We start from the raw sequence: 18811 nt of genomic DNA on the forward strand, positions 1-18811 counted from the left end.
CAGCCCTCAGATTATTTGTACATTTTGATCAGATCTCCTCTCAGGCTTCTCTTCTCCAGATTAAACAGCTCCAGGGCTCTCAGTCTCTCTGGTATCAGTGTTGACAATCTCTGTTTCCCTTAAATATGTCCATGTAAATTTTGGAAGACAAGTGTGAGGCTCTTCTGTTTGGTATAATTTTGCACATTTTGCTGTAAACAATGCCTAAGCCAAAAAAAAAAAAAAGCTGCAACAGGAAGCAGAGTAAAAAACAATTAAAAGAAAATTCTCTTTTTATAGTTAGTTAGAGGCTATTACTATTTTTTGGAGGCTAGTGACAGTTAATTTAAGCCTCTCAAATACAATGAGCCACCAGCACACCTGTATCAAGTGCCATATCTGTGTTAGGGATTGAATCATAGAATCACAGAATCATAGATTCAGTCAAGGTTGGAAGAGAACACAAGGATCATCTAGTTCCAACCCCCATGCCATGGGCAGGAACACCCTACACTGGCCTTAAACATCTACAAGAATGGGATGTTGTTACTCATTGTGATGCCTTACTGAAAAAAACATATTTTAATGGCTTAATGTGCTAGTTTGAAGCTAGCTAGAATGTTTTGGTGAGAAGATCTAGATTACAGGCTGTGAGAAGAAAACAATGGTGATGTCTACTTCACTCACAGTCTTGCTGAGAAGTATAGGAACAAGAAATAAAAGCATTAGATAACACTCTGCACCACTCTCTCTGGGGCTGCTGGCTGAGCTGCATGTCTCTAACCTCACTCTCCATTTTGGACTTTGCCTCCTAACCTCTGTCACGGAAGGTAGTTTGGGAGGTTGTGGGGAAAATACGTGAAGGCTCACTTGTATAGTTCAAGTGATTTATTGCTCAAACACGGAGATCCCCTCCCTAACTAAATTCCCCAGGTGAATTCTTTGGGTTTGAAGTTGTAGAATAACATTTCAGAAAATAGCAAATAAAGAGAGTCTGTGATTTTCTTAGAGTTCTTTTGAGTCTTTAAAGTTACTCAGTCTTTAGGTGAGGAGTTCTTTCTTTGGTTTACTCACGATTCAGCGGTTCAGATTAGCAGGACTCAAAGTTTGGGCGGTGTCCCTTTGTTCATCAGGATCGGGCCCAAGCGGGTTTCAGGCCTCTGCGGGCCCCTCGTTGGGCAGGGCCGATCAGGAGTGAGAGGTCACTGGGCAGGAGCGAGGCAGGCAGGCAGGCAGGCGAGCGAGCGAGCAGGTAGGAGCAGGTACCAGCAAGCTCCCGATCCAGGCAGGCACACCAGTTTATAATGTTCAAAGAGGTGTAACCCTCCAGCCCAGGCTATTTTATGTTATTCTTACAGATTGGCACAAAGTTATAATCAATCTATACAACTGGAGAATTCTTACCAAAACAATTTCTAAGACCACCCCAAGCTCAGCCCACACCAGGTGTGGAGCGGGCATGAGAACTGCCCTTCCCCCTAACCAAAACAGTGGCCATTGGTTACCTTTTATCTTGACCAGGGAGAGACTTTCTCATGGGACTGAAGGACTGTTTTGGTTTTGCGATGCTCTTGGCATTAATGTGAGACACTGTAACCTTCACAACAGGGAGGCCTGCTAAGGCCTTCTGCTACCCTCCATGACAACCTCCCCTCCCAAACCTCCGTTCTCCCGTGGACTGGGGTAAGGTTGAGAGGGGTAGGAGGAAGGTGTAGGGGTGGTTGGGAGCCCCTCCTGGGGACTCAGGTTTATGGGAGGGCTGTTGTGTTTCTGTATTACCTTTTACCTTGTCTATTTCTGTCTATAACTGTATATACTGAGTACTGTGTTCAGTTCTGGGCCCTCCAGTTTAGAAGGGACGTTGAGATGCTTGAGCGTGTCCAGAGAAGGGCGACAAGGCTGGTGAGAGGCCTGGAGCACAAGCCCTATGAAGAGAGGCTGAGGGAGCTGGGGTTGTTTAGCCTGGAGAAGAGGAGGCTCAGGGGAGACCTTATTACTGTCTACAACTACCTGAAGGGTGGTTGTGGCCAGGAGGAGGTTGCTCTCTTCTCTCAGGTGGCCAGCACCAGAACAAGAGGACACAGCCTCAGGCTGCACCAGGGGAGATTTAGGCTGGAGGTGAGGAGAAAGTTCTTCACTGAGAGAGTCATTGGACACCGGAATGGGCTGCCCGGGGAGGTGGTGGAGTTGCCGTCCCTGGGGCTGTTCAAGGCGAGGTTGGATGTGGCACTTGGTGCCATAGTCTAGCCTTGAGCTCTGTGGTAAAGGCTTGGACTTGATGATCTATGAGGTCTCTTCCAACCCTGATGATACTGTGATACTGTAAATATCTCCTTGTATATTGTGTCAGCTGTAAATATAAGCTGCATTCCATTTCCAGAGCCAGCTGAGTCTAGTCTGGGTGATTTATAAAGTGTGGGGGGCAGGGAACACCCAAACCATCACATGCAAAAGCAGCAGTTTCCAATAGTTATATAAAAAAAAATAAAGAAAAGGGGAAAAAAAGGTGAAGGAGGAGTGAGCTGACAGGAGGATATTAAGTAGTATGGATTAAAGTTCATAAATAATATCTGGAGTCTTAGTCATAGAATCATAGAATCAACCAGGTTGGAAGAGACCTTGAAGATCATCCAGTCCAACCTAGCACCCAGCCCTATCCAGTCAACCAGACCATGGCACTAAGTGCCCCATCCAGGCTTTGCTTGAAACCTCCAGGCACGATGCCTCCACCACCTCCCTGGGCAGCCCATTCCAATGGGAAATGGTCAGTTTTGCGTTGTACATCCCATATGCTGCACACTGCAAAACCTTGCAACTGTTGTAAAAGGAATTTGTTTTGTGTGGAAAAAAAGACCTGGGCTGTATTCAAGCAGATGTTCAGTACCTGCTTCATGTGGGAATCAAACAGAGGTAGATAAATTTATGCATTAATTCTCAGAATTTATTTTTTCTATTTTTCATTTAGTGCAACATGATTCATGAAAATTTGATGGGCAGTGGCTCTGCAAGTGTCATTTTCTTGGCTCTAAAGAGACCTTCAACTCTGAGTGTTGATAAAAATGATATACAGTCCTTCTGGGAGAAAGACTACAAATACTGTGAATCTGAAGGCCAGATTCCAGGTCTGTCAAAATAAATCACAAAACCTTAACTGTATTCCAAGATTGAAAGGGGTAAGCTGCTGGGAAATCTAGGTTACAATTCAAGCAGTGCCTCTACATTAGCAGACCTTTTCTGACTCTCCTTTAGCTCTTCAGTTGCTGGTAGAGAACTAAGTTTAAGCAATAATCTTGTAAACTGTAAAGGTATTTCTTATATATAAAAAAAAACCTAACAAACAAACAAACAAAAAAAACCCACTTAAGTAACTATAGCATTTTTCATTCATTTTAAAACTTCTTACCCCCTAAAGACGTTTGGTTTTTTTTTATATGACCCTTCACAGAATGGCAGAATTAGGCTGGAAAAGACCTTCAAGCACTGAGTCCAACTTACCACCTTGGTGAAGTGATGACAGTATATCAAGTCTCTCCTTCCATGACTCTGTTCTCTTCTCAGGACCATGCTCAGAAGGTAGGAAGTAGTTTTAACCTGAAGGAGGAGATAGCCACAGACTGCATGCATTTTATCAAGCCCATTACAGTTTTGAGTGGACTGAGCAGCAAGCATTGAACACCAGCAGATGGAATACAAAGGTGAAGGTTAATGCAGTCTATTTCCAAAATTCCACAGCAAACCACTCCAGCTCTCTCTGGAGTTTGGTCAGACACCTGAGGAAGATGCAAGAAGACAAAATTGAGGCCTTTTTATTGCCACCTTGTGCTAAAATGTAGACACTCTCACAGACTCACAGAATGTCAGGGGCTGGAGGGGACCTTGGAAGATCATCCAATCCAACCCACCTGCCAGAGCAGGATCACCTTAACAGATCACACAGAACACTCTCTCCCTTCCCAAGAAACACAAGAGTATTGTGGCATGGGACAAGCAGACTCCCTGGGCAATATGAGTCTGGGCAGACTTCCCAAAGAGAAAGTTTTGGGTTGCTGTGGAAATGTTTTTGACCAAAAGTTTTCAGTTTCCAAAAATAACAGGACACCAGTGGAACATTTAACCATACAAACACAGCTGCTTTGCTAAGGCAGGCAAGACCAGACTCAGTGAAAGCAGAGGAAGATATCACCTGCAATCCTACAGACTTAAATGTGAGTTCTGTTTGGGGACTTTTGTTACGACTCACTCTATGAGCAATGAGAGCAGTTAGTAATGGAAAAAGACATATTTGAAGGTTTCTTATCAGGCTCATTAAGACATGAAGTTGTCCATATAATAATGTGCTTACTGGAAAGCCATTTTGATTCCTACTTCCTGGGAACAGTAGAGTCATAGAATCAGGCAGGTTAGAAAAGACCTCCAACATCATCCAGTCCAACCTAGCACCCAGTCCTACCCAGTCAACTAGACCATGACACTGAATGCCTCATCCAGGCTTTGGTTGAACACTTCCAGGGGCAGTGACTCCACCACCTCTCTGGTGTTGTGGAGGCAGGAATTAATGTGTGGCTGAGTAGGGAATTTTATACAAAATAGAGTTGTTTTATTTTCCCAAAAACCCACCCCCAAAACTATATATACAAAGATTAATTTAGTTTAATTAACAGATTCAGTCACTTGAGAATTATCTACAAGGATACCATGGATAATCTGACTAATTTGGAAGTCAGAAGTTGGAAAAGTGTTTAGCTATTAGTTAATAGCATTTTCTTACTAATAAAGTTGAGCCAAAATAACTCACGATCAGGCTGACTTCCTGGTGAGGTCTGTCCCTCTGTTCCTTTTCAGAAGCTGTCGAAGAGTCGTTAAGAGGTATTCGGCTCTTACAAAAGGTGTCAATGGGTGAAGCAGTCTTTGAATATCTCTCTGCATCCAGGAGAGGCAAGATTGTGGGGAAGCACGAAGGTTCAGGCAGGCAAGAACGTCCAGGCAGGGACGAACTCCAAGGTGGGAACCCCCAAAGGCGGGAAGCCCCCCAATATTTATACCCTCACTAGACAAAGGGCAGAGTTACCATACCTTAGGCACAAAAGGGCACAGCCAATCCCAGCCTGATTCCAGTGCGGGCACTGCACGGGGCACTCCTCATGCGGGCAGGACCCCTTTGCTCACTGCCTTCACACCCACAGGGCAGGCGAGGGGTGGGGGGAACCAAGTGGCTTTCCCTCTCCCCCGAAGTCACAGCAGGAGAAGAATTTAGGGGTATACAGGACTCCAGGACATCTGGGCAGCCCATTCCAATGCCAATCACTTTCTCTGGGAAGAACTTCCTCCTAACATCCAGCCCAGACCTCCCCTGGCACAACTTGAGACTGTGTCCCCTTGTTCTGTGGCTGGGTGCCTGGCAGAAGAGACCAAAGCTCACCTGGCTACAACCCCCCTTCAGGTAGTTGTAGACAGCAATGAGGTCTGCCCTGAGCCTCCTCTGCTGCAGGCTGCACACCCCCAGCTCCCTCAGCCTCTCCTCACAGGGCTGTGCTCCAGGCCCCTCACCATCTTTGTGGCCCTTCTCTGGACACGTTCCAGTAGCTCATACTCTGATACCATTGGAAGTATCTGCATTCACTTTCTATGAAGTTTTTCAGACCTATTTCTGTCATAATTTGAGATGTGAACTTTAACACTTTCACCCTGACTAGATGTTGAATCTAGAGCTCTCCACTCCCAATCCTTCTTTTACTAGACTATTATTCTCAATGAGGAGTAAAAATGAAGGGGATGCCATCAGCATTTCTCTTTTTAGAAGTAAAAATACTCCAAAAAAACAAAAGCAAAAACAAAAAAAAAAGATTGCAGCTTGTTTATATGAACCTGATTCCATTGGAACATCTCAGGCGCAGCGTGGAAAGATGCCTGGTTTTGGGCTTGTGAGAAGATCTGATTGAAGGATGCCAAGTCTCAGATCACAGGCTCACAGGATGTCAAGGGTCGGAAGGGACCCAAAGAGATCATTGAGTCCAACCCCTCTGCCAGAGAAGGACCATACAATCTAGCTCAGGTCACAGAGGAACACATCCAGACAGGCCTTGAAAGTCTCCAGAGGAGGAAACTCTGCAACCTCTCTGGAGAACCTATTCCAGTGCTCTGTAACTCTTACAGTAAAGAAGTTCCCCCTTGTGTTGAGGTGGAACCTCCTGCACTACCCATTGGTCCTTGTCCTATCCCAGGGAGGCAGTGAGCAGAGCCTGTCCCACTCTTCCTAACAGCCTCAGATATTAATAAACATTGGTTAAATCCCCTCTCAGTCTTCTCTTCCACTAAAAAGCCTCAGGTCTGTCGTGGAATGCAGTTTCATGAGAAATTGATGGGGAAAACGTGCGAGGGTGGCTTGCAGAGACCAAGTGATTCATTGCTAAATGTGAAGATCCCCTCCCGAGAACCGAGTTACACACGTGAATTATTCTCGATTAGGCTAGAGTAACATTTCAAAAAATGGTAAATAAAAGAGAGTCTATGGTTCTTTGAAGAGTTCTTTGAGTCTTTGAAGTTGTTCAGTTTCGGATTAAGAGTTCATCACAGTCAGCAACTTAGCAGGGTTTGATGGACTTGATGATCTATGAGGTCCCTTCCAACCTTGGTGATACTGTGATACTGTGAAAATTGAGCAGAGTAATCAAGATGAGTTCTCAGCAGGGTAGAGTAGAGAGAAAGAGAAGCTTCCTTGATATGCTGGACAGACTTTTCTTAATGCAGCCTAGGATCCCATTGGCCTTCTTGGCCACAAGGGCACATTGCTGTCCCGTGGACAAGTTGTCATCCACCAGCATGGTCTAGTTAGCTGGATAGGGCTTGGTGCTAGGTTGGACTGGATGATCTTGGAGGTCTCTTCCAACCTGATTGATTCTATGATTCTGTGATTCTATGATTCTATAAGATCATGTTAGAGTGATGGGACTTAAATTCTGTGAAAAGGCAAGTTTATCATCACAGAGGTTTCTGTGAGCAGTGAGGAAGGAGAAGAAAAGGAACACTTAGCCCTGGTTTTCCATAGTTTTTGGTTAGTCAGAGACTAGGCTGTCAAAACCTGTTGCTTGCTTTTCTTGTCTTTATTAACAAATAGCAGTTGGTTTGGCATGTGCCTGCCAAACTCCTCATGAATAGGTGATGTTGCGGAGGCAGGAATTAATGTGTGGCCGAGTCAGGAAATTATACAAAAATAGTTAATTTTATTTCCCAAAAACCTGCCCCCAAAACTATATATACAAAGATTAATTTAGTTTAATTAGCAGATTTGGTCGCATGAGAATTACCTACAGGGATACTATCAATAATATGACTATTTTGGAAGTCAGAAGTTGGAAAAGGCTTTAGCTATTAATTAATAGCGGTTTCTTACCAAAGTTAAGCTGAGCCAAATAACTCACGATCGGGCTGGCTTGCTCACGGTCTGTCTTTCTCCACCTTTCAGCGGCTGCAGGTGAATGATTAAGAGTCGTTAAGAGGTATTCAGGTCTTACAAAGGTATCAATGGGAAAGCAAATCCTTTGAAGGTCTCTCTGCAGTCAAGGCGAGGAGAGTGCATGAGCTCAGGCAGGCTCGTACGCTCAGGCACAGGCAAACTCCAAAGCGGGAACCCCAAAGGCAGGAAGACCCCCAATATTTATAACCTTCGCTAGACAAAGGGCAGAGTTACCACACCTTAGGCGCGAAAGCGCACGGCCAATCCCAGTCTGGCTCCAGCGCGGGAACTCACGGGGCAGTCCTCCCCCCGTTCACGGCTGCAGGGCAGGTGAGGGGGGAGGGAAACCAGGCGGCTTTTCCCCTTTCCCCCCGAAGTCCGGGCAGGAGAGGAATTTAGGGGTACAGGACTCCAGGACAGGTGACAAGAAGAGTTGAATTAGAAAGCCTTGTGTTAAAGGAAGATGGTTAGTTAAAAAAAAACAAACAACTAATTTCCATATGATGTACTTATGGTATTGCACACCCTCCTTCATCTAAACCTGTTTATGATTGCTTTAATTCTGATCTTAACATCCATTGAGCAGCACAGTACTGTTCAGAACACTGGAGCAGGCTGCCCAGGGGGATTTTGGAGTCTCCCTCTCTGGAGATACTCAAAACCCACCGGGCTGTGTTCCTATGTGATCTGGTCTAGGTGATCCTGCTCTGGCAGGGGGGTTGGACTGGATGAGCTTTTGAGGTCCCTTCCAGACCCTGACATTCTGTCATTCTGTGATTCTGCTTTAGAAGGAGATTTTAATGGCAGTCCTTTTCACCCAACCTCAGGGACTAGACAAAAGTCATTTCCATCCACTTTCTCGATTTGACAGCAGACAGTTAAGTCACTATCTCAAAAGAATGCAATAAGCTTCAGAAGTTGCCCAGTCTCAGAAGAAGACTTATCCCTGGAATGTGGGAGAAGTCCTCCCGCAGCGGGGCATGAGCTGTAAACATGAGACCTTGTGATGGGAGAAGCTAGGCTGTGGACTGTGATCAACCCATGCACACCTGCAGAGGGCTGGACCTGCCGGCCCCTGTGGCGGGCACAGCTTCAGGGGGCTGAGCCTGCCAACCCCCTGGGGTGGAACCACAGGTTGTTTTTGCTACAGGATAACCTATCTGCACCCTGCACGTGGCTTGAGGCCAATCTGTACTGTCCACTTGTGCCATTCCCAGGCTGGCTGGATACACCTCCTCTGAGCACTATATAAGACACTGCACTACCCTAATAAAATTGTACTGATGCATAGCAAGCTACTGAGTCGAGTTGTCAGTGCCCCGATCTGTGTCTTGCCAGCCTCTGGACCCCGACACTGGAAGAAGAGAGACAGGCAGCCATAGTGAGGATGTCAGCATTGACTGAGTGCACAATAGTTTTTGAATTGTCTGTTTAGCTTTTTTAACAGCGAAACCTTATATAAGAGTGTACTTTGTGACACAGGAGAACTGGTAAACAGAACCATCATTTTACCTTTCAACACCTTTTCCATGCTTTATTATCCACTGTTGTCCTAGGCAAATTAAATGATCCCCTTTGTTCACTTCACCTCAAAGTGCCCCGTGGCTGGTTTTACTGGTTTTGGTGAGCAGGGTTCTGATTTTTGGGTGACATGAGCAGGTGGTGGAGAGCAATTGCAGTCCCCTTACACAACTCTATGATGACAGCAATCTTGTGAAGCACAGAGAATGACAGCCTTTTCATCAGCCCAGCCTTCTCTCACAAGGTGTAAGTGTAAGAAAATAAACTGAGCCCTAAAATCTCACCTCTTACGAGAAGAATATCTTAATGCAAGCTGTCTGGACATCTGCCATAAGCCATCATTTCAGCAAAGTCCACTCAAGCCCAGCAAATGGTGTGTGCAGTGGTGTGTCAGAGGCAGGACCACTTCACACAATGCAGCAGAAAAGGTGGAGCGTCTTGAAGTCTTGAAGACTCAAAGGCAATGTAAGGAGACAGCACAGTTCCAGTTAGGAGAAAGTAAAAATGGCTAAAACACTTTAACTATGCAAAATACATACAATCTTTTTTTCCGAAGAAGCACATCAGTGCCATCTATTAACTAGAAAGGGAAACATACAGGACCCCCGTCCCTGGGGGTCTTCAAGAAAAGACTGGATGAGGCACTCAGTGCCATGGTCTAGTTGACTGGCTAGGGCTGGGTGATAGGTTGGACTCGATGATCTTGGAGGTCTCTTCCAACCTGGTTGATTCTATGATTCTATGATTCTATGATTCTATGACTTAAATGCCTGATAATGACCTTTTACTTATGAGAGGTTTGAACTAGATCATTAAATGGTATTATTTGGAAGGAATCATGGAAGTCAGTGACACAGCATGGACTAACACAGGCAGAGAACCTGATCTCACTTGTAGATTGTACAAATGCCCTAAGTATGGTCATGCAAGAAGAGTGAGTTACCTTGCAACCAGTAAAAGGTAATAGGAAGATGTAAGCACATTTTGCATCTTAGCTTTATTAACATGCATGTTCAACAGAATCCTGTTGTAAGGGGTTCCTGCTCCTCATTTGACTGTCAGAAACGTGTAAGATTTTTGTTTCTTCCGTCATTAAAGGACATATTGTACTTTTAAAAGGAATTACCTAAGAAGAATGGAAGAACAAGCATGCTGAAGCTGATATATTTCCATCAGAGAGGCACCATGAGAATTGGGGGGGGGGGAGTACGGCAACTTCCCATCTCTGCATCAAAGTCAACAGTCCAAAAGAAAGAGATTTTATCACCCCAAGAGTAAATCATAATTTTAAGCTCAGACACAAGAATATGGGCTTTTATCTTATGTGTGTGCCTCTTCTTCTAGATGGGAATTGTCAGGAGGAAAAATAAAAAGCATTTCCAGTTAAAAAAGTTGTGGGGTTATTTTAAGCAGTTGCTGGACACAAGAAGACAGAAGAGCTTAGCTTACAGGAGACTTAACTGGCTAGAGACACTGCCTTAGTAATTAGGGATGGGTGAAAGTAAGAGGTTTTGGGGGACTCACACAGAAGAAGAGAAAGAACAGCAAAGCCTTCAGTGTCCCAGCCCTGCAACAGGCGTGTCAGTGGAACAATTAGCTTGCTCAGTGGCATATGAGGACACTCTTAAGTTTACTGCTTATGACGAGATACTGGAACAAAATTTCTAGTTCTGACCTGCTCCCAGGCTGTGTGTTCAAGCCTAAAGGTATTCTTTAGCTTAATTATATAAAATGCTTTGCAGAACAGGACATGAAAAGCGTTATAGGAATGACTGAGTGAACAGAGTATGAATGGCCATGATGATGCTTGGATGGATTAAGAGAAAAAGAAAGTTTATTTTGGAAACATTTTTGAGAAAAGCTATCCTTCTATTTGAAGCAGGGCAGGAATTATGAAGCTGTATCTTATTTGGGTACCTTTTTAATAAGCCAGTCTGAAGTTTACAGACTTAATCCTGATCCCAAAAATGTTAGTGCTGTGAGTCCTAGTCTTATCCCCAGGGATCAGTGCTGCGCCCAGTCCTGTTCAATACATTTTTTGATGATCTGGACGAGGGGATTGGGTCCAGCATCAGTAAGTTTGCAGATGACACCAAGCTAGGAGCAGCTGTGGATCTGTTGGACGGTAGGAAAGCCCTGCAGAGGGACCTAGACAGGCTGGATGGGTGGGCAGAGGCCAATGGGATGAGACTGAACAAGGCCAAGTGCAGGGTTCTACACTTGGCCACAACCCCAAGCAGTGTTACAGGCCATGGACAGAGTGTCTGGAGAGCATCCAGGAAGAAAAGGACCTGGGGGTACTGGTAGATAGTAGGCTGAAGATGAGGCAGCAGTGTGCCCAGGTGGCCAAGAGAGCCATTAGGCTGGATGTTATGGGAAAGATCTTCCTAGAGAAGAGGTGGTTATCTGCAAGGTCATCCAGTCCATCCTAGCACCCAGCCCTGACCCTTCAACTAGACCATGGCACTAAGTGCCTCATGCAGGCTTTGCTCCAACACCTCCAGGCATGACAACTCCACCACCTCCCTAGGCACAGGACTCAAGGTGTGGCCTTGCCAGTGTTAAGTATGTCATGTTCTTGTCAAGCTCACATGGTGCACTTCTTACAAGTTCAGTTTTGGGGTTGGTACCTTGAAAGCTTTTATCTCCAACACTTAAAAATAATTGTTTGGCATGCATCAAATCTCACCCAAGAAAATATGCTCATAGGAAAGGTCTAGTTCCATATTCAGATGAATCATGAATTCAACACTGTATTTAATTTTTAGAGATTTCTTAGTTTTAAATTCTATACTGACCCAAGGGATGCAGTACCAAGGTTATATCATCAGTAAAGTTCAAAGAAATGATATAGCTATCCACATCAGGATTTCATTTTGAGTTCATAGTGGAAGAGGAGAGTGAGTGGGACAATGCCAGTTTTGATGTAGTACTGGTTTACATCAAACTGAATCATGCAATATAGTCCTCACTTATAGTCCAGATGAAGCCTCAGGCTAGAATTGAGATTACTCTAATGACTGTTCTCACCTGCACACAAAAAGACTCAAAAAGAAAATTCACAGCAGTCAGATGAGGGTACAAGTTCTAGAATGGTATTCCTGCAGATTCAACCATGGTACTGGCAGCTGACACTGTTCCACAGGCATGCCCAGGCAGATAGGGAAAGATTTCCCCTGCACGGGTGGCTCAAGCACAAAGGCAGCAATCCAAATCGTTGACATTTTGAAGGACATTTCTCAGAGCACTTGAACTGGCAGCATGTAGCCTGCCTTTTTATGAACTACAGTTCTTATTAATAGGGAGGGACTTGGAAGGGCTGGCAGAGTTTCTTCAAACAAAGTTAGTCATGTAACACACGCCAGATGCCAAACTATAAACATGTACATATTTCATCCAGATCATTTTATAGCTTAAAAAAAAAAAATGCTCTCCCTTAACATCCTGATTTTTTTCATTCAGCCACTGCATGCACTTCCCACCATTACATTTTTCACCTTTACATTCACCTTACTTTACATAACCTCATACTCACTGTCAGCATTAGTGTTACACTAGCAAAATTTGCTGTGTATTTGTGTTTCCTTCCAGCAAACACAGAAATCAAATAGAAAATGATCTGACTGCCTCTCGGATCCACTCTGTCCTGCTTTTATAGCAGGTTATGGGCACAGCACAGAGAGCTGCTATCTGATGCTTGCAAACACTCAGAAGCTTGCTTTCTCGCTCCACTAACTGCCTGCAAAACCAGAGCTGATCACCATGTTGACTGGTATCTCTTGCTGCTACCAGTTCAGTACTTCACATACAGGTAAACACATTTTAAGCATTCTTGGAAAGAAACTGATAGGAAAAAAATATTTAATAAATGGACATTCAATACAAATAAAGTGGAAAATTATCAGTACGCCTTTATTATTGTTTGGAATAACTTAACTTGCCAAAGGAGTTGGCAGAGAGCTTGAGCAATATTTAGCTTTAGGGAGTAATGCATAATAAAGTAATTCCACATTTTTCATTGCCTGGCTCTTTTTTCCTTCCATCCTTCTCCTTCCTTCCCTTCTTCTCTCTCTTTCTTCTCCCCCCACCTCTTCCTTCCTTCCTTCCTTCCTTCCTTCCTTCCTTCCTTCCTTCCTTCCTTCCTTCCTTCCTTCCTTCCTTCCTTCCTTCCTTCCTTCCTTCCTTCCTTCCTTCCTTCCTTCCTCCCTTCCTCCCTTCCTCCCTTCCTCCCTTCCTCCCTTCCTCCCTTCCTCCCTTCCTCCCTTCCTCCCTTCCTCCCTTCCTCCCTTCCTCCCTTCCTCCCTTCCTCCCTTCCTCCCTTCCTCCCTTCCTCCCTTCCTCCCTTCCTCCCTTCCTCCCTTCCTCCCTTCCTCCCTTCCTCCCTTCCTCCCTTCCTCCCTTCCTTCCTTCCTTCCTTCCTTCCTTCCTTCCTTCCTTCCTTCCTTCCTTCCTTCCTTCCTTCCTTCCCTCCTTCCCTCCTTCCCTCCTTCCCTCCTTCCCTCCTTCCCTCCTTCCCTCCTTCCCTCCTTCCTTCCTTCCTTCCTTCCTTCCTTCCTTCCTTCCTTCCTTCCTTCCTTCCTTCCTTCCCTCCCTCCTCGCTTTCTCCTTCCCTTTCTCTCTTTCTCCCTCTCCTTAGAATCATCATAGAATCATAGAATCAACCAGGTTGGAAGAGACCTGCAAGATCAGCCAGTCCAACCTAGCACCCAGCCCTAGCCAGTCAACCAGACCACAGCACTAAGTGCCTCATCCAGGCTTTCCTTGAACACCTGCAGGGACGGTGCCTCCACCACCTCCCTGGGCAGCACATTCCAATGCTAATCACTCTCTCTGCCAACAACTTCCTCCTAACATCCAGCCTAAATCTCCCCTGGCACAACTTGAGACTGTGTCCCCTTCTTCTGTTGCTGGTTGTCTGGGAGAAGAGACCAAGCCCCACCTGGCTACAACCTCCCTTCAGGTAGTTGTAGAGAGCAATGAAGTCACCCCTGAGCCTCCTCTTTTCCAGGCTGCACACCTTCAGCTCCCTCAGCCTCTCCTTAGAGGGTTTGCATTCTAGGCCTCTCACCAGCTTCATTGCCCTTCTCTGGACACCTTCCAGTATCTCAACATCTCTCTTGAATTGAGGGGCCCAGAACTGGACACAGTACTCAAGGTGTGGCCTGACCAGTGCTGAGTACAGGGCAAGAATAACCTCCCTTGTCCTACTGGCCACACTGTTCTTGATGCAGGCCAGGATGCCAATGGCTCTCCTGGCCACCTGGGCACACTGCTGCCTCATCTTCAGCCTATTATCTACCAGCACCCCCAGGTCCCTTTCTGCCTGGCTGCTCTCCAGCCACTCAGTCCCCAGCCTGTATCACTGCTTGGGGTTGTTGTGGCCAAAGTGCAGAACCCTGCACTTAGCCTTGTTAAATCTCATCCCATTGGCCTCTGCCCACCCATCCAGCCTGTCTAGGTCCCTCTGCAGGGCTTCCTGCCTTCCAACAGATCCACACCTGCTCCTAGCTTGGTGTCATCTGCAAACTTACTGATGCTGGACTCAATCCCTTCATCTAGATCATCACAAGAAGGACATGGAACTGTTGGAGCAGGTCTAAAGGAGGGCCACGAAGATGATCAGAGAACATCTCCCCTATGAGGATAAGCTACAGAAGTTTGGCTGTGCAGACTGGAAAAATGAAGGCTCTTGGGAGATCTCATAGCAGCCTTCAGGTACCTGAAGGAGGCCTTAGAAAAGCTGGGGGAGTACTTTTTACAAGGGCTTGTAGAGATAAATGGTAGGCTTAAGTGATATATTAGAAAGAAATTCTTTACAGTGGAACAAGTTGCCCAGGGAATTTGCAGATGCCTAATTCCTGGAAGTGTTCAAGGCCTGGTTAGATGGGGCCTTAGGCAATCTGGTTTAGTGGAATGTGTCCCTGTCCATGGCAGAGAATCAGATGATCTTTGTGGTTTCTTACAACCCAAACCATTCTTTGATTCTATGAGAAATTAATGGGATGATTTGGCTTGTAAAATGAAGGTCAGCACATTGATCAGAACTGTAGATGAAGAGTGTAGTGAAGAAAGATCATTACATTAAAAGTGACAGGACAGATTTCTGCTCAGTGTTGGAAGGGACCACAAGGATCATCTAGTTCGAACTCCCCTGCCATAAGCAGGGGCACTCTGCCCTAGATCAGGCTGGCCAGAGCCACACAACAGGTTAATAAACCTAACAGATCAGCAAAACCTTTGTAGGGCCTTTTGTTTGAAGTCCTGCAGCAAGGTGATACACCAAGTTAATGTGTACATTCAGTCCTGCTCCTCATTTCAGAAGTAACATAGAGATACCACAGTCTGAAAATAGAATGTGGAGCTTTACCGTGCCTGAGGAGTCAACCCACTGCATCGGACTGCCTGTGATACTCACACATGAATGTGTTGACCTGGGCCATCAGCACTTGAAGTTGGATATACCAAATGTCAGTGGAGCAAATCACTGGAGTAAATAAAGGAAACTCAAAAGTATAAGGGAAACCAGGCAAAATATTTTAGCTCTTCCAGTGATCAAAAGCTTGCAATTATGATAGCATAAGAAGGCTAGCAAGCTATTGTTTTTCACATAAGAAGGCTAGCAAGCTATTGTTTTTCACAGACATCATTAGAAAAACAGGGTTCTTTGATGTGATGTATAAACAGTTACAATTCTGTACAAAATATATTGGGGGTTTTTAATGTGCAAGCTTGTCTGTAACAGTTTTCAGAGGCTATTCATACAAAATAACACTGACACACCTACAACATTACCCGAAGTGAAGGTAGAAAAATGATTTCCACTCCCATTCCCCAGCCTCTCAAAAGAATGCCTTAATCCATCCTTGGTGTACCACACTGCCAGATTGGAACCTGATATTGGAACCTACCATGAGATAATTTATGGCGTCTTGAATCTAATTCTCCTAATCCACATTTTTGCTTTCTTTAGGGCCCTCAATCTGTCTTGGAGGAGCAAAGAATGGAATAACATACCCTTACAAATCTGTAACCAGACTGCTGACAAGAGTAACAGTTTTTCCAGTTCTTCTAAAAAGGCAACGAGTTTCTGTCCCAGAGACAGGATTAATTACTGCCCCTAAGCATACAGGAGCCATTTGATTTATCTAAAAACATATTGGCCAGCTGGCCCATCCATTGCCTTTCTCTCTGACTGCCACTCCCAACAGTAGGAATGCTTTCACTTTTTCCTCTCCAGTCCAGACAAAACTCTATGAAGTTGCAGGGCTGCATGCTCCTGCTCTGAACACAGATGGAGGGACTTAGAATCAGGCCATGTCAGCTACACTGGCCACATGAATATGCTGCAGCACTGCACATACATGCACACGTACACCCTGTTTTGAGCACCATCTATGTAAGAAATGAAGCAGATATAACAGTGAAAACACAAAGAAAGTCTCAATGCCACATGCATTTGTCTAGGACGTAACATGAAATGTTTCAACCCTTCTTCCTGTCCTCAGAATTTGTATTAGTTCACCAAAACAAACAATCAATAAAGAAGTCCACCAAATCTTGGACTTCTGCAATAGCAGAGAGCAATGTCCAGATGAAATATGCCCTGATAAATCATAAATCTTTGGTAAGGACCATACTGTTTATGACAGACAGAGGAGACAAGTGGAAAACAAATCAAAATTCAGTGATCTTTGCCTTTTGGACCTGGGGAAAACTTTGGAATAAAATAGAAATCTGTTTATAAAGAAAACCTACACAGGTTTTAAGGCATCCCAGTAGCACTGTTACAAACTTAACCGTCACTCTTCTGCTACCTCCGTGTGTAGCCTCATTTTACCAAAACCTCTGAATGGCAGAATCTTTCTTTCTTTCCTCTCTGGAGAAACATGTGAGGAGAATTTCCTCTGATATTCTAAGAACTGAGTCTGAGGGCCCTGGGGATCTTTAGTCTGGAGAAGACTGAAAGGAGATCTGATCAATGTGTGCAAATATCTGAGGGGTGGGTGTCGAGTGGCTGGGGCCAAGCTCTTTTCACTGCTCAGCAGCAATGAGACAAGGAGCAACAGCTACAAAGTGGAACAGAGAAGGTTTCAGATCAACATGAGGAGAAACTTCTTTGCAGTGAGGGGAGGCTGACAGAGAGGTGGTGGAGTTTCCTTATCTGCAGACTTTCTATCCCACCTGCATGCATTCCCATGTGAACTACCCTAGGGGATCCTGCTTTGGCAGGGGAGCTGGATTTGATGATCTCTGGATGTCCCTTCCAGCCTCTAAGATTCTGTGATTCTGTAACATTCATATCTCTTTCTAATCTTCCATTTGTAAGTACTTTTGTACTTTACAAGGTTACATAGTTTACAAGCATCAGGAGACACTGGTGGATTAACTCCACACGCATTCTATCTGCATACACATGATGAGACCTGAATAGAGAAATTTCTATGGCTCTTCTTTGGATGGTTTACTGTTTGATTTACTGTCTGGTTGGTTGGTTGATTGGTGGTTGTTGTCTCATTCAACCAACATCTAACTAAAGTACAGATGCAAAAAAGCTCACTACAATCTAACCTAAATTTAGCTACTTGTTCCTGCTCTAGAAATTGTTTTGTTCAGTTATTTACTTGTTACAAAGGGCAAACTGAAAATGTTCCTGAACATTTGAATTTTACTTGCTATGCTATCCTACTTACTATGCTATCCTACTTGCTATCCACAGTATAGATATTCAGAATTCTCTCCTCCTCATGGTACATTGAAGTAGCTCTATAGATTATAGTAGAAAAATAAACAGCATCAAATTAGTAAATCAAAATCAATATTCCAGATGAAATCAAACTTTTCATGCCTCAGGCATCACTTACAGCTCTCTCCAACTTCTGTCTGTTTGGATGCTCTTATAGTTCATTGTGAAAATAACAACAAACAAATGTAGCTGAGAACAAATGAAGCTGCATTAATACGGCCACACATTTAATTCTTCTCTAAGTCAACTGTTAATAGAGATTCAGAAACACAATGAATTTAATGCACAGCTTAGGAATCTTAACATAAGGTGAAGAATCATAGAATCAACCAGGATGGAGGAGACCTTGAAGATCATCCAGTCCAACCTAGCACCCAGCCCTAGCCAGTCAACTAGACCATGGCACTAAGTGCCTCAGCCAGTCTCTTCTTGAATACTTCCAGGGACGATGACTTCACCACCTCCCTGGGCAGCCCATTCCAATGCCAATCACTCTCTCTGCCAACAACTTCTTCCCAACATCCAGCCTCTGCCTTCCCCAGCACTACTTGCGACTGTGTCCTTTTGTTCTGTTGCTGGTTGCCTGGCAGAAGAGACCAACCCCACCTGGCTACAACCTCCCTTCAGGGAGTTGTAGACATAATTTCACCAGATAAGAGGCCTAATAAACATAACCACCAGATAAGAGGCCTAATAAGCAGTCAACTATGGTGGAAACAAGGGGGGGAAATGGCAAAAAGAATTAATATAAACTTCTCTTTCTTCAGCTGAGAGAGTGTGAATTGGTTGTGGCAATTAAAGAGGCAGGAATTATAAAATATGCAGTTAATTTTATTTCTGGAAAGCCCTGCCCACAACTTTATACAAATTAGTTAAATTTGGTTTCTAATTAGTTTAGGAAATTTTCACAAGGATGCTTATGGGCAAATCATTCATTTATGAGAACCAGACAACTGGAAAAGTTTAGCCACAAAATGGCTTTGCCTCACTTGCAAATAGGCAGCCTGAAGCCCTAGCGACAGTCTGCTACTCACTGCTGTGGAATAGACATTTCAAGATAGTCCCTGCCTCCCTTGTGGCAGTGTTGGATATGCTTGTCTGTTGAGAGGCTTCTA

Source organism: Pogoniulus pusillus, chromosome Z (assembly GCF_015220805.1).
Source record: "Pogoniulus pusillus isolate bPogPus1 chromosome Z, bPogPus1.pri, whole genome shotgun sequence".
Taxonomy (NCBI): domain Eukaryota; kingdom Metazoa; phylum Chordata; class Aves; order Piciformes; family Lybiidae; genus Pogoniulus; species Pogoniulus pusillus.